Genomic DNA, 14,596 nt, shown 5'->3' on the forward strand with positions numbered 1-14,596 from the left:
GATAGGTAAATCCATAGGCACAGAAAGCAGATTAGTGGTTTCCAGGGACCGGGAGCATGGAGAATGGAGAATAACTACTTAATGGGTATGGGATGAAACTGTTTGTGAATCAGATAAAGATAATGGTTGCACAAGACTGTGAATGTACTAAATGGCACTACATAGCAAATTTTAAAGTGATTCGATCTACGTTATGTATGTTTATCTCAACAAAAAGCTTAAATAAATATGTTTTCTGACAAATAAAAAGTGAATTTTTTGCCAGCAGACACACACTACAAGAAATATTAAATAAGATAATTCAGGCTGATGACAAATGATCACAGATAAGAAGGACAACCACCACACCATGGAGCCTAGAGTGATTACAACTGAAAATGGGAGGATTGCATCCAGCATCCAGGTGGAATCTGAACCTCCTCTTGACATAAAGGTGCAATGGACACAACCAATCCAGTGTCCACATAGAAGAGGTGGCATTGGATTGGGAAAAGTGGACATAATGGACAAAGGGTATGGGGAAAGGCAGGAAGAGATGAGAGGTGGAGGCGTCTTCGGGACATGGAGCTGCCCTGGATGGTGCTTCAGAGGTAATCACCGGACATTGTAAATCCTCACAGGGCCTACATGATGGAATAGAGGAGAGTATGGGCCATGATGTGAACCAATGTATATGAGGTGCAGAGGTGCCCAAAGATGTACTTACCAAATCCAATGGATGTGTCATGATGATGGGAACGAGTGTTGTTGGGGGGGCGGAGAGGGGGGGTGGGGGGGTGGGGTTGAATGGGACCTCACATATATATTTTTAATGTAATATTATTACAAAGTCAATAAAAAATAAAAAAATTAATAAAAAAAATAAATAAATAAATAAATACAAAAAAAAAAAAAAACAAATGATCACAGATAGAACCATGGTACTGCAGGAAGGAACAAATAGCACTAACCACGTAAAATAGTAATAATAATGCCCTGATGGATTTCAAACTTATGTAGAAATAAAATCCATAACAATGATAGCACAAAAGATGAGATGTCAGTAAATTGGGTAAAATTATTTTAAGGTTCTTACATATTAAGTAAGTGTTGAAAGTGCTAATTTAAGGAGGACTGGAATAAGTCAGGGAAGTGTATTGTACTCTCTGGGGTAACCACAAAAGGAATTATGAAAGAATGAATAAACAAAGCATAATATAGGGAAAAAGAAAAAATAAAAATACTTCAATTATAAAATAGAAGGCAAGAAGATAGAAATAAACAAAGAACAGAGAGGAAAAATAGAGAAGAAGTAGCAAGATGAGAGCTATAAACCCAAAAATATTCAATAATTACTTTAAATGTAAATGGACTAAGCACTTCAATTAAAACAAATTTTGTCAGACTGCCTTTTCTTTTATAGAAAACAAAATTCAACTTCATGCTATTTAATATAGACTCACATTAAAACAATAGGATAAACGAAAGTTGAAAGTAAAAAAGTTGCAAATATATACCTGGAAAAACCTACAAAAAAATCTGATGCAGACATATTTAATAAAGCTGGCAGAACCTGATGCCAAAACCTAACAAGGATATAACAAGAAAGGAAAATTGAAGGCCAATGTCTGTCATGAACATAGATGCACAAAAATCCTTTTAAAAAATTAGCAAATTGAACCTGCCGATAAAAAAAAAAATCTTGACCAAGTGAGATTTATCCCAGTAATGCAAGCTTGGTTTAACATTTGAAAATCAAACATTATAACTTATTATAGTAGCAGAATAAATAGAAAGCTTCCAATAGATGCAGAAAAAACCTTTGATAATATTCAACAATTAATGATGACTTTTTATAAAACTACCAAACCTGGAATAGAAAGGGACTTCCCTAATTTAATAAGGGCTATATTTTAAAAACTAGTATCATATTTACAAGTGAAATAGTGAACTCTTTTTCACTGAGATAAGAATCAAAACAAAGATGACCATTATCACCATCACTTCTATTTAACTTTTGCAGTAGAAACCCTAGTTAATACAATAAGGCAAAAAAATAAATAAATTTTAAAAATAAAAAGATTGCAAATGAAGTAGTAACCTGTTTTTATTCATAAATAACGTGATAATGTATGTAAAATATCCAAAAGAATCTAAAAACTCTCAATGAATTTAACAAATGTTAATGAATTTAACAGTCTCTGGGATAAAAGTCAAAATACATAAAAATCAATTGAAATTCTATGCAAATAACAGCAATTAGAAAATTACATAAAAGGTAATACCATTAACAATAGCATAACATGTGAGCTACCTGGGAATAAAGCTAATGAAAAATATTGAAAATCTTTCTTATGAAGCATTGCTGAGAGAAATTAGAGGTCTAAACAAATGAAGAGCTACATCACATTTCTTGATTTGAAGAGTAGATATTGTTAAGGTTTCAATATTCTGTAAATTTATCAAAGATTCAGTGCAATCATAATCAAAATCCTAGGAAGGTATTTTCATATGGAAATTGAAAAATGAATTCAAAATTATGTGGAAACGCAAAAGACTTAGAAAAAGCAAGACAATTTTGAAAAAAAGAACAAATGTGACAGACTTAACACTCTCAGTTATGAAGACTTATTATAAATCTACAATAATTAAGACAATGCAATAATGATGCAAGAAAAGACAATAAACCAGTAGAATAGAATAGAGTCCAGAAACAAATACATAATCACTGGATTTATGGGAAAAAAATATCCACTGCAATTTAGTTAGACAAAAGATGGTCTTTTCAATAAATGATGTTGTCTCACCTGGATATTTGTATATAATCTTGACGTATGCTTTACCTCATACACAAAAATTTAACTAAGATGGATTATAGACATCAGGTAAAAGAAAAAAAAATAAAACAGGAAAATACCTTAATGACCTTCAGGTAAGCAAAGGTTTCTTAAACAGTACACAAAAAGCTTTAACCTTAAAATGAAAGATTGATAAGTTGTAATTCATAAAAATTTAAAACTTCTGTTCATGAAAAGACACAATTAAAGAGAGTGAAAAGGCAAATCACAGATGTGGAGGAAACATTCACAAGACATATGTTTATATAAAAGACTCTTATCCAGAAATAGAAAGAATTCTTTAAAAAATGCTAAGATAGACAACACAATTTGTTTAAATAGCTAAAACACTCAACCAGGTCTTCCAAAATAGATGATATACAAATAGCAAATAAGTATATTAAAAGGAGCTCAATTTATTATGGATCAGGAAATGCAAATTAAAATCACGATGAGCTACCAATACATATTTACCAAAATAGTTGAAATAAAAGGACTTACAGTAACAAGTGTTGATAAGAATGTGGAGGAACTGGAACTTACAGACGTTGCTGTTGAGGGTGTCAATTAGTAAAACCACTTTGGAAAAGCCATTTGCCAGAATCTGCTGAAGAAGTGAGAGTTGGGGTGGACCCACATCCTGGGGAGGACTAATGCCATCAAATAGAGGGAACTGTATCTCTCGAGAGAAAAGGTGGCTCCCAGGGCATTAGGGCAGTTGAGCAAGTCAGGCCCTGAACACTGTTGCAAGTATCTCTGGACGTGGCTCCTCGGGAAATGGAGATTGGCTGTTGCTGTGGGCCCCAAGGGGAGGGGAAAATGGATGTTGAATGGATGGAACCAAGATAAATGTGGGGGCAAGAGAGGAGTTTCGTGAGAGTACATGAGGATGAATATAAAACATGTAATATTACACCAAAAACATATAGGGGACGACAGACTAATAATGTAAACCATAATGTAAAACATAGGATAACTAAAAAATTTAGAAAACTGTATATCCTAAAGTATGGACCACATTGTAAGCACAGATGTCACCTTGTTTGAAAGCTATTGTTTCAGAGTCTGTACATCAGTCTCAGTAAATATGATATGAATAAGTTAAAAGATTATCGCTCTGGAAGGGAAAAGGTTTTATGGTGGATGTGTGGGAGTATGTATATTGTATATATGAATTTGTGATCTAAGACTCTTGTGAAGACAAGCTCAATAATTAGGAAAAAAGAAAAGAAAAAGATAGGATGTAGAAATTTTTCCAAATCAATATGTACTCTAGATCTAACCTTTAAACTAATTGCTGTATTCCATTTTACTAGTAAGGGAACCAGACATTATATTGGGATTTACTTTACGGGAAGTTTTGGATCACAGAGTGGTTCAACAATGGCGGCGGAGGAATACTGGTATGGGAAGTTATTGACAGGCTATATATGGTTGACAGGGAGTTATACAGGGCATATGTCCAGGGTGCATGGCAATGTTTAGATATACTCATAGTGGAAACAATTAAAAACAACAGCTGGGGGGGTACTGGGTTCCTGGCCAGGGGGGCTCTGTCGTGGTCCCTAGGGGAGCAGCGGCAGTCCCCCAGGTGCAACGGTAAGAACCAGGAAGGAATGAGGGTCCAACAGTGGGCTTCTGATACTAATGACTATGCTTGTGAGCCTATATGCCTGCAATAAGAACAAGGCCTAGAGCAGCATTGTGCCTGGGAGTTTCCTCCTGACAGCCTTCATGTTACTCAAATGTGGCCAGTCTCGAAGCCAAACTCAGCATGTAGATGCAGTGCATTCCCCCCAGCGTGGGACATGACACTGGGGAGCCTCCCTGGCACTGAGGGATCACTACCAAATACCAGTTGAAGATGCAACTAGAAAATGACCTTGAATTAAAGGTTCAATGCGGATCAGCAGAATATCCCTGTCTACATATAATAACAGGAGTTTAAAATGCTGTTTGACCTAATGTAAGGGGGAAATGTAAAGGAGAAATGAGTTTATATGGCTACGAGTCTCTAAAAAAGAGTCTGGAGGTTGTCAGAAGGATTGCCCTTATGCACAACTGAGCAGAGTCTCAGACACAGATAAAGTAGATACAACCCCAGGTATTGGTTCTTTTGAGGGCTAAAGAGACCCACGGGTTCTATGGTCATGGCAGATGGGGTTCACTGCCATGTCAGATGGCCCTTCTTTGGAGCTGGTGTTTCTGTGTGATGGAACTGGAGTCAGATGGGATCTCTTTTCACAAGACTTTCATGCTACTTTACTGGAATTGTAGTTGGTGCTGGGGTTTAAGATATATTTAGGGGATTTGAATCTCTGGACTGACAATATGATAGCCAGACCCTGAGCCTCAACAGACTTCAGCTCCTACACTCTGATTTATTGGACTTACCCCACTCAGCTAACATGGAGTTGAAGAAGGTCAAGCACCACACCATGGAGCCTATAGTGTCTACAACTGAAAGCAGGAGGATTGCATCCAGTATCCATGTGGAATCGAAGCCCCCACTTGACATAGATGTGCAATGGACACAACCAATCCAATGTCCACAGAGAAAATGTGGCATGGGTGTGGGAAGGGTGGCCATGGTGGCTGCTGGGTGCGGGGAATGGGAGGAAGAGATGAGATGGGGAGGCGTTTTCGGGACGTGGAGTTGTCCTGGATGGTGCTTCACGGTCAATTACGGGACATTGTAGATCCCCCCAGGGCCCACTGGATGGAACGTGGGAGAGTGTGGGCTATGATGTGGACCATTGACTCTGGGGTGCAGCGATGCCCAGAGATGTACTTACCAGGTGCAATGGATGTGTCATGATGATGCGAGAGAGTGTTGCAGTGGGGGGAGTGGGGGGTGGGGTCGGTGGGGTTGAATAGGACCTCATATTTTTTTAATGTAATATTTTTTAAATGAATTTATAAAATTAAAAAAAATAGAATCTGCTGAAGTTGATCATATGTATACTGTATGACAGAAATTCCAATCCTATCTATGTACCCCAAAGAATATATAAAAGAATATCATAGCATCTTTATATATAATGGAAACTGGAAAAAACACAGATGTCAATCAATGAGAGAATAGACAAATAATTGTGATATACTCATCCAATAAAAATTAAACAGCAGTGAAAAGCTATTGCTACACCCAACAAATTGGATGAGTCACACACTAATGTTAAGTGAAGGAAGACAAGCTTTAAGAATACAAACTGTATGATTACATTTATATGAAGTCCAATAACTGACAAAAACTATAAATGATGATGGAGGTCATTATATTGATTACCTTTGAGGGACAGGAAGGAGATTTCTGGAGCACTCAAAATATTCTCTGTTTTGATGTACTTTGCAGTTATGCATACTTCTATAAAAGTTCATCAGTCAGTACAATTAAAATGTATGCACATTACTAAAGGTAAGTTAACCATTATTTAAAGAAAAGACATTTGCAGACTGAAAAAATCCAACTATATGCAATTTACAAAAGTCAAATCTCAACATAAGAACTCAAAAAGACTGAAAGTAAAATGATGGGAAGAAGTTATGTCAGTAAACACTAACTTTAAAAAAGGTAAATCTTTGTTAATATCAGTAAAAATATACTTAAAGGTAAAAAGAAAAGAGAAAAATTGAGTAACTACATTAAGCAGCTTGTAACATTTTCTTTTTTGGCAACATTTGCTTTGTTTATTTTGTTTTGTTTTTACCTAATTCATGGAATCAGGAGAGAATGTCTGAACTAGATGGTAGGGAGAAGGTAAGAAAGAAATAGTGGTTTAGAAGACTAATCAGATAGAGCAAAGTAAGAAAAGGAACCTTGCCAATTTCATTTTCTCACCTTTCTGATTAAATGTATGTCTCTGCTTGAATATTCCATTATGGTGTCTTGACAATCACAATTCAATTTTTTAAGAAATTTGCAAAAATTTCTTAAAAAATTAAGACTCTGAGCCAGAGTCTTAATGGGACTTTCCAAAACCTGAGAGTCCAATCTATATGCAAGCTTTATTGTACATTTTGTTTCTGGATATAATTATTTGAAGAAAAGGTAGTTTCCAGCAGGGGGGTTGAATGAATTCTTCTCCCTTGAAGATAAGACTTGTGAATACCAGAGAGAGGAGGTAATTGAAAAATAATGATATGAAAATGGATTAGACTCTCACTTCTGTCATCACAGGAAGAAAAAGTTCCCTTTTAAGAAATTAGTTCACACCTTCACTTTCTTCAGGATGTGTTCACAGAATACGTAGGGGATAATGTTAAGCTGAAAGGAAGGGGAAATTTCATTTTGTCACTAAGTTTGAACCATCTACTCTACATAAGGTTTTTACTCAGTGCCAGTGGATATAGATTACTGTTTAAAAATGAAAAACATAGAATGTTATCCCTTGGGAACTGAAAACATAGTACTGACTGTAAATATATAGACAATAATAAAATGAAGACAAAATAATAACTCTTTTAAAAGACATATAAGAGTGACATCATCAATATGGCAATGTAAGACATCCCCTGGAAAAGTTTCCCTTCAGAAACAACTAATAAAAGGAAAAATTCCAATTGCTTGGATCTCTGGAGGACAATAGAGACAGAAGGACTCCATAAATGCTGAATCAAAGAAAAAGATAAAAACACCAAAAACATGATAAATCTGTGACCCAGACTTCCCAGTCTGGACACCTTCCCCTCATTCAGTCCCATGAGCCTTAAGGGGCACCCAGAGGCAGTATGCCCTGGGGACCCTCCTACTGTAGATGGAGACCACTTATAGAAGTGAGTTAGAGCCCCACTCATATCCAGGCACATGATCCAGGTTGTCAGATACCTACTGGGAAACATAAGTGGCTGGTAAGCACTTGCATACAGTAAGACCCGCAGGAAATAAACGAGATCATAGCAGAAATGTTGGCAAGAAGTGCACACAATCAACCCAGTCTCTGATTGCTGGGTCATCAAAATGAGAAAATGGCTATTTTTAAACATTAAAGCCATCTGGCTGCCCAGGTCTGGATACTCTAATGGGGCAGAAAGGCCTCAGGGAAAAAAGAGAAAACAACTGCTGTAAAGCATGATAGTCCCCAGAACTGAAAGCCATAATTAAAAGAGGACAGCAAGTGAGGGAAAGAAGTTTTAAAAAATTTAAGGAACTGGGGAGATAACTCTGCACAAAAGCAAACAAAATAGAGCTGAATTCCCAGAGAAGAAAGAGAGGAAATGGAGCTTTCTCCTGGACGTGAAACAATTGGACATAAAAGGGCAATCTTAAAAGTTGTACCACATGTCCAAGCCAAGAAACAGGTTCAGAAGACCACTTAAACATGGACTACAATAAGGAACAGGATAAATTGGACCTAGCATCAAGGAAGAGTCTTTGTATGTCCTACTATGGCCACTGGGTAGACTGGGGGAGAGTGTAAACTACAATGTAAACCATTATCCATGCGGTGCAGCAGTGCTTCAAAATGTATTCACCAAATGCAATGAATGTACCACGATTAAAAAAAAAAAACCCTAGGCAAGAGGGTGAAATTAACCTTGAAAGTTAGCACTTAAAAATAATGAGATTCCCAGATATCAGCAAAAAATTAGAAGCCATACAGTTGAAGGAACAAATTAAAACTTCAGAGGAGATACGGACTTTGGAAGAACTAATAAAAGAAATTCAAACATATCTCCAAAATCAATTCAAGGAGATGAAGGAAGATATGAATAGAAATAAACCAATTGTTGATATAGAGATAAAGGATATTAAGAAGACAATGTGTGAGCATAACTCAAACACTTCAGAAAAACTGAACAGGAGGAAATGCTACCAAACTCATGTTATGAAGCCATTATCACCCTAATGCCAAAGCCAGATAGATATATATTATGAAAAAGGAAATTTTCGTAATTAACATAGATGCAAAAATGCTCAACATAATACTCACTAATCAAATCCAACAAGACAGAGAAAGAATTATTTATCATGATCAAATGGATTTTATACCAGGCATGCAAGGGTGGTTCAACCAAAAAAATCAAACAATGTGATAAATCACATTAAGAAATCAAAGAAGAAAAATTTCATGTTTATCTCAACTGAGGCAGAAAAGGCATTTGATGTACTACAACGTCTTTTCTTGATTAAAAAATACTCCAAAAGAGAGGAATTGAAGAAAACTTTCTCACCATGATGAAGGGCACATATGTAAACCCAACAGTAAGTCCTGTACTCAACGGTGAAAGACTGAAAGTTTCCTGTCGAGACTGGGAACAAGACAAGGATGCCCAATATCACCACTTTTATTCCCTATAGAGCTAGATGCTCTAGCTAGAGTAATCAGGTAAGAAAAAGAAATAGAATGTGTTCAAATACGAAAGGAAGTTATAAAACTTTCACTATTCTCAAATGATATCTTCCTATAATTAGAAAACCCTGAAAAATCAACGAAGCTGCTAGAGCTAATACACAAGTTCAGCAGAGCGGCATCTTGTGTCAATATGTGGCAACAGACATTTGGTGAGAAAGTGCCTCTTATCATACCTGAGTTGGACTTTTTAGGCCCTTATACCTGTAAGCTTCTACCCAAAATAAATATACTTTACTACAGCCAACAGATTTCTGGTACTTTGCATCAGCACCCCTTGTGGCAGACTAATACACACCTAAACATAAAAGTTACAACCATAAAACTCCCAGAATAAAATGTAAGAAAACATCTTCAAGTTCTTGTGGTAGGAGGCAGTTTCTTAACCCTTATGAGCAAGAAAGGAAAAAATGGATAAATGGGACCTCCTCAAAATTAAAAACTTTTGCTCTTCAAAAGACTGTCAAGAAAGTAAAAAGGCAGCTTATTCAATGGGTGAAAATATCTGGAAACCACATAACTCATAAGGGTTTGATATCCATGTTATATAACAAGATCATACAACTCAATGATAAAAAGACAAACAACCCAATCTAAAAATGGGCCAATGACTTGAATAGACAGTTCTCTAAAGAGGAAGTACAAATGTCCAAAAAGCACATGAAAAAGTGCTCAACATCTCTAGCTAAAAGGGAAATGCAGATCAAAACTACAATGAAATATAACTTCACACCTATTTATAGAATGACCCTTATTAATAAAACAAAACTGCAAGTGCTGGAAAGAATGTGAAGACACAGGAACACTCCTTCACTGTTGGTGGGAATATAGAATGGTACAGCCTCTTTGGGAGACAGTTTGGCAGTACCTCAATGGCTGAATATAGAACTGGCATATGATAGAACAATACCGTTACTAGGAATATATGCAGTAGAACTGAAAGCAAGAATGTGAATTGAATTTGTACACTGAAGTTCATATCAGCGTTATTCACAATTGATAAAATATGGAACCAGAATAAGTTTCCATCGACCAATGAATGGGTAAACAAAATGTGGCATTTACACACAATGGAATACTAGTCAGCTGTAAGAAGAAATGGAATTGGGATGTATATGACAACTGGATGGATGAACCTAGAGGATATTATGTTGAGTGAAATAAACCAGACACAAAATGGCAAAAATTGTATAATTTCACTAATATGAACCAAATACAATGAATACAATGAGTAAATTCGTGGAGGTAAACTCTACAGTATAAGTTACTAGGAAATAGAAGGTGGATTGAGAATGGGAGATGATTCTTAATATAAGGCTATAGTTACCATAGATAGTGATTCCTATATGAATATGGGCAAAGTAAGTTGAAAACCTTCTGGAAAGGAGCCACCATTCTAAAGGCCATTAAGAATATCTGTGACTCATGAAAGGAGATAAATCTTAAAATGTGTAATTTAAACCACACCTAAACACCGAATGGATCCAAGAAGAAATCACAAAGGAAACTAGAAAATAAATTGAGATGAAAGAAAATGAAAACACAGCATACAAAAGATAAATAACCCAATAAATTGAACAAAGCATCTGAATAAATATTCGTCCAAATAAGATATGTCAATATGCTCATGAAAAGATGCCCAACCATTTTTGAGGCTTGCAGTTGTCCTGAATAATACTGCAGGGACAGATGCAGGATATTATATATCCTGACATAACCTACCAAATGGACTGAGAGTGTAAACTACAAAGTAAACTATAATCCATGCTGTGTAGCAGTGCTCCAAAATGTATTCATCAATTGCGATTAATGTACCACACTAATGAAAGAAGTTATTGGTGTGGGAAAAGTGGGGTGTGTAAGGAGTGGGGCATATGAGAATCCGCTATATTTTTTAATGTAACATTTTGTGTCATCTATGTATCTTTTTTAAAAAATTAAAAATGCATTTTTTAAAAAGATGCCCAAAATCATCAGGCATCAGGGAAATGATAATCAAAACCTCAATGAGATACGACTTCACACACACTACAAGGACTATAATTAAAAAGACAGACAATAACATGTCTTGGTGAGATGAGAATAAATTGTAACCCTCATGCATCGCTGGTGGAAAGATAAAATGGTGCAGACATTTTGGAAAACAGTTCAGCAGTTTCTCCAAAAATTGAACATAAACTTACCATATGAAGCAGAAATTCCACACTTATGTATCTAACCAAAAGAATTGAAAACATATGCCCACACAAATACTTGAAGTGAATATTCATAGTAGCATTATTCATAATGGCAAAGAAATAGAAACTACAGAAATGTCCATCAACCTATGAATGGATAAATATAATGTTATACATACACAATGGGATATTATTCTGCAGTAAAATGGAATGTGAATTCTGGGAAGATGGTGGCAGATTAGACAGGCAGGGCACAACTCTCTCACAAAAGCAGATAGCCAAAAGCTGGCTGAGGGACCAGCTTTGGGGGTCAGTAGACCAGGACAGTGCTTAACAACATCCAGAAGAGTGAGAGACAGAGAGATGAAGAATCCAAAACTACAAACATGGTTTACCAAACCTCCATGGTGGCTGGAAAGGGCTTCTCTCCCCCACCCCTAATATATTAAGCTGGGGTAAAAGCCCTAGCTCACTATAACTGACTGAGAGGGGAAGAGACATCTTCTTCCCTGTCAGCTGTTCCAAGGGAAAAAGGAGGGAAGTCAGGGAGCTTTTCTTCAGTGAATTCAGCCTGCAGAACCCACTTTGAATCTCAGATCTGGCCAGACCAAAACACAGGAGAAAGGAGAGTGATACAAATGTGTGGAAAGGTGGACCAACGAGCACAATCTGCTGGCCATTTGGGAAATTATATGGGAAAAAAATGCTCTTGGTGTTCTTTGTGCTCTAACCCTGGGAAGAAAATCTGCACCCCACTTGTGAGTCCCTGGTAGGATTTTGATAACTTAAGCAGGGCAATTTTAAGGACTTGGAATAAGTCCAACCAAATATCAAAGAAAAGCTGTGGGAAAAAAAAAAACAATAAGCAAGACAGAAATTGGCCATCAGAGTAAATTCACGAACATATTCAGATGCCTAGACATCAACAAAAAATTATAAGCCATACTATTCAAAGGAAGAGATGTCCCAGCCTAAGGAACAAACCAAATATCCTGAAGAGATAGAGGATTTAAGACAATTAATCAGTGATAATTATACAACTCTCCTAAACTGATTTAAAGAATTGAAAAAAAATGTGGCAAAAGAGATAAAGGGTACTAAGAAGACGTTGGGTGAGGATAAAGAAAAATTTGCAAACCTGCAAAGAAAAATAACAGACCTTATGGTAATGAAAGACACAAGAGGATGTTGATGTGGGAGGAGTGGGGTGGGGGGGTGAGGAGTATATGGGGACTTCATATTTTTTTAATGTAACATTTAAAAGAAAATAAAGAAAAATATTTTTAAAAATACATTAGAGGCACATAAGAGCAGATTTCAATTGCTCAAAGACAGACTTAATGATTAGACAGAACATCTGACCTGGAAAAGACAGGAGAAGAGAAATAGAAAAGAATGGGAAAAAATAGAACAGGGCATCGGGGAATTGAATGATAATGCAAAAAGCATGAACATATGCATTATCAATGTCCCAGAAGGAGAAGAGAATGGAAAAGGGGGAAAAATAATATTTTAGTAAATAATGACGGAAAACTTCCCAACTCTTATGAAAAATGTAAATATCAATATCCAAGAAGGACACTATATACTGAACAGGATAAATTTGAATAGACCTACCCTAAGACACCTACTATTCGGAATGACAAATATCAGAGATAAAGAGAAGATTCTGCAAGCAGCAAGAGAAAAGTGGAGCATCACATACAATGGAAACTCAATCAGATTAAGTGCTGATCTTTCATCCCAAACCATAGAGGAGAGAAAAAGTGGGTATGGTGTATTTAAGGTACTGAAAGAGAAACACTGCCAACCAAGAATTCTGTATGCAGCAAAGTTGTCCTTAAGCTGCACTTCAAAAATGAGTGTGAGTTCCAAGTCTTCAAAGACAAACAAAAACTGATAAAATATGTTACCAAAAGACCAGAATTACAAGAAATGCTAAAGGGAGTGCTGCAGCCTGAAAGGAAAAAACAAGGGTGAGACACTTGGAGAAGAGTGTAGAAATGAAGATTATTAGGAAGGGTAAATTACAGGGTAAAAACACAGACAAAAGTATGATGTGACAACAGGGAGCCAAAGGATAAAATGAATGAAGCAAGTAATACCTTTACAATGAAAAGATTGAATATTAATAGCTTGAACTCCCCAATCAAAAGACATAGAATGATAGAATGGAATTTTTAAAAGGAGTCATCTATATGTTTTCTACAAGAAACACACCTCAGATGTTAGGACACAACCATGTTAAAAGTGAAAGGTTGGAGTCCCAACTACCAGCCATGTGGGATTGAAGCCCCCTCTCAAGTGAGAGGTGGAGTGGGCACTGCCATTCCAGGGTCCTCAGGATGGAGGAATAAAATATAGATTAGAGTGGACTTACTGGTATTCTACTATAGAATTATTGTGACTATAGCAATGGAAGAAATTATATCATTGATATGGAGACAGTGGCCATGGGAGTTGCTGAAGGCAGGGAAGAGGAAAAGGAGGTATGATATTGGGGCATTTTCAGCACTTGGAGTTGTCCTGAATTACTTTGCAGGAACAGATGCAGGACATTATGTATCCAGCAATAACCCACTGAATGGACTGGGAGGGAGTGTAAACTACAATATAAACTATAATCCATACTGTGTAGCAATACTCCAAAATGTATTCATCAAATGCAATGAATGTGCAATGAATGTGCCACACTGATGAAAGAGGTTGTTGATGTGGGAGGAGTGGGAGGGGGGGATGGGGAGTGGGGGTATATGGGAACCTCCTATATTTTTTATTGTTATTATATATTTTTTTGTTTTGTTTGTTTGTTTTTTCCACTCTAATCCATACTTTATTCCTCCATCCTATGGACCCTGGGTTGGTGATATCCACTTGACCTCGAAATCAAGAGGGGCCTTAGATCCCACATGGTTGATGGATGCAATTCTCCTGCTTGCAGTTGTAGGCGCTCTCGGTTCTGTGGTGTAGAGGGTGACCATCTTCACCTCCCTGTTAGCTGACCTGGGTAAGTCCAACGAACCAGAGAGTAGGAGTTGCAACACTGATGAGGCTCAGGGCCCAGCTAGCACATGGCCAGTCCAGAGATTCAAGTCTCCTGAGTATACACCAACCCCAGGGTCAACCAAAGGTTTTATATTTTTATTTATGTTTAAAAGATACATAGATCACACAAAATGTTACTTTTAAAAATATAGGGTGTTCCCATGTGACCCACTTCCCACAATCCACACTTCTCCCCATCAACAAC

The sequence above is a fragment of the Dasypus novemcinctus genome, chromosome X (genome assembly GCF_030445035.2).
Source record: "Dasypus novemcinctus isolate mDasNov1 chromosome X, mDasNov1.1.hap2, whole genome shotgun sequence".
NCBI classification, from domain to species: domain Eukaryota; kingdom Metazoa; phylum Chordata; class Mammalia; order Cingulata; family Dasypodidae; genus Dasypus; species Dasypus novemcinctus.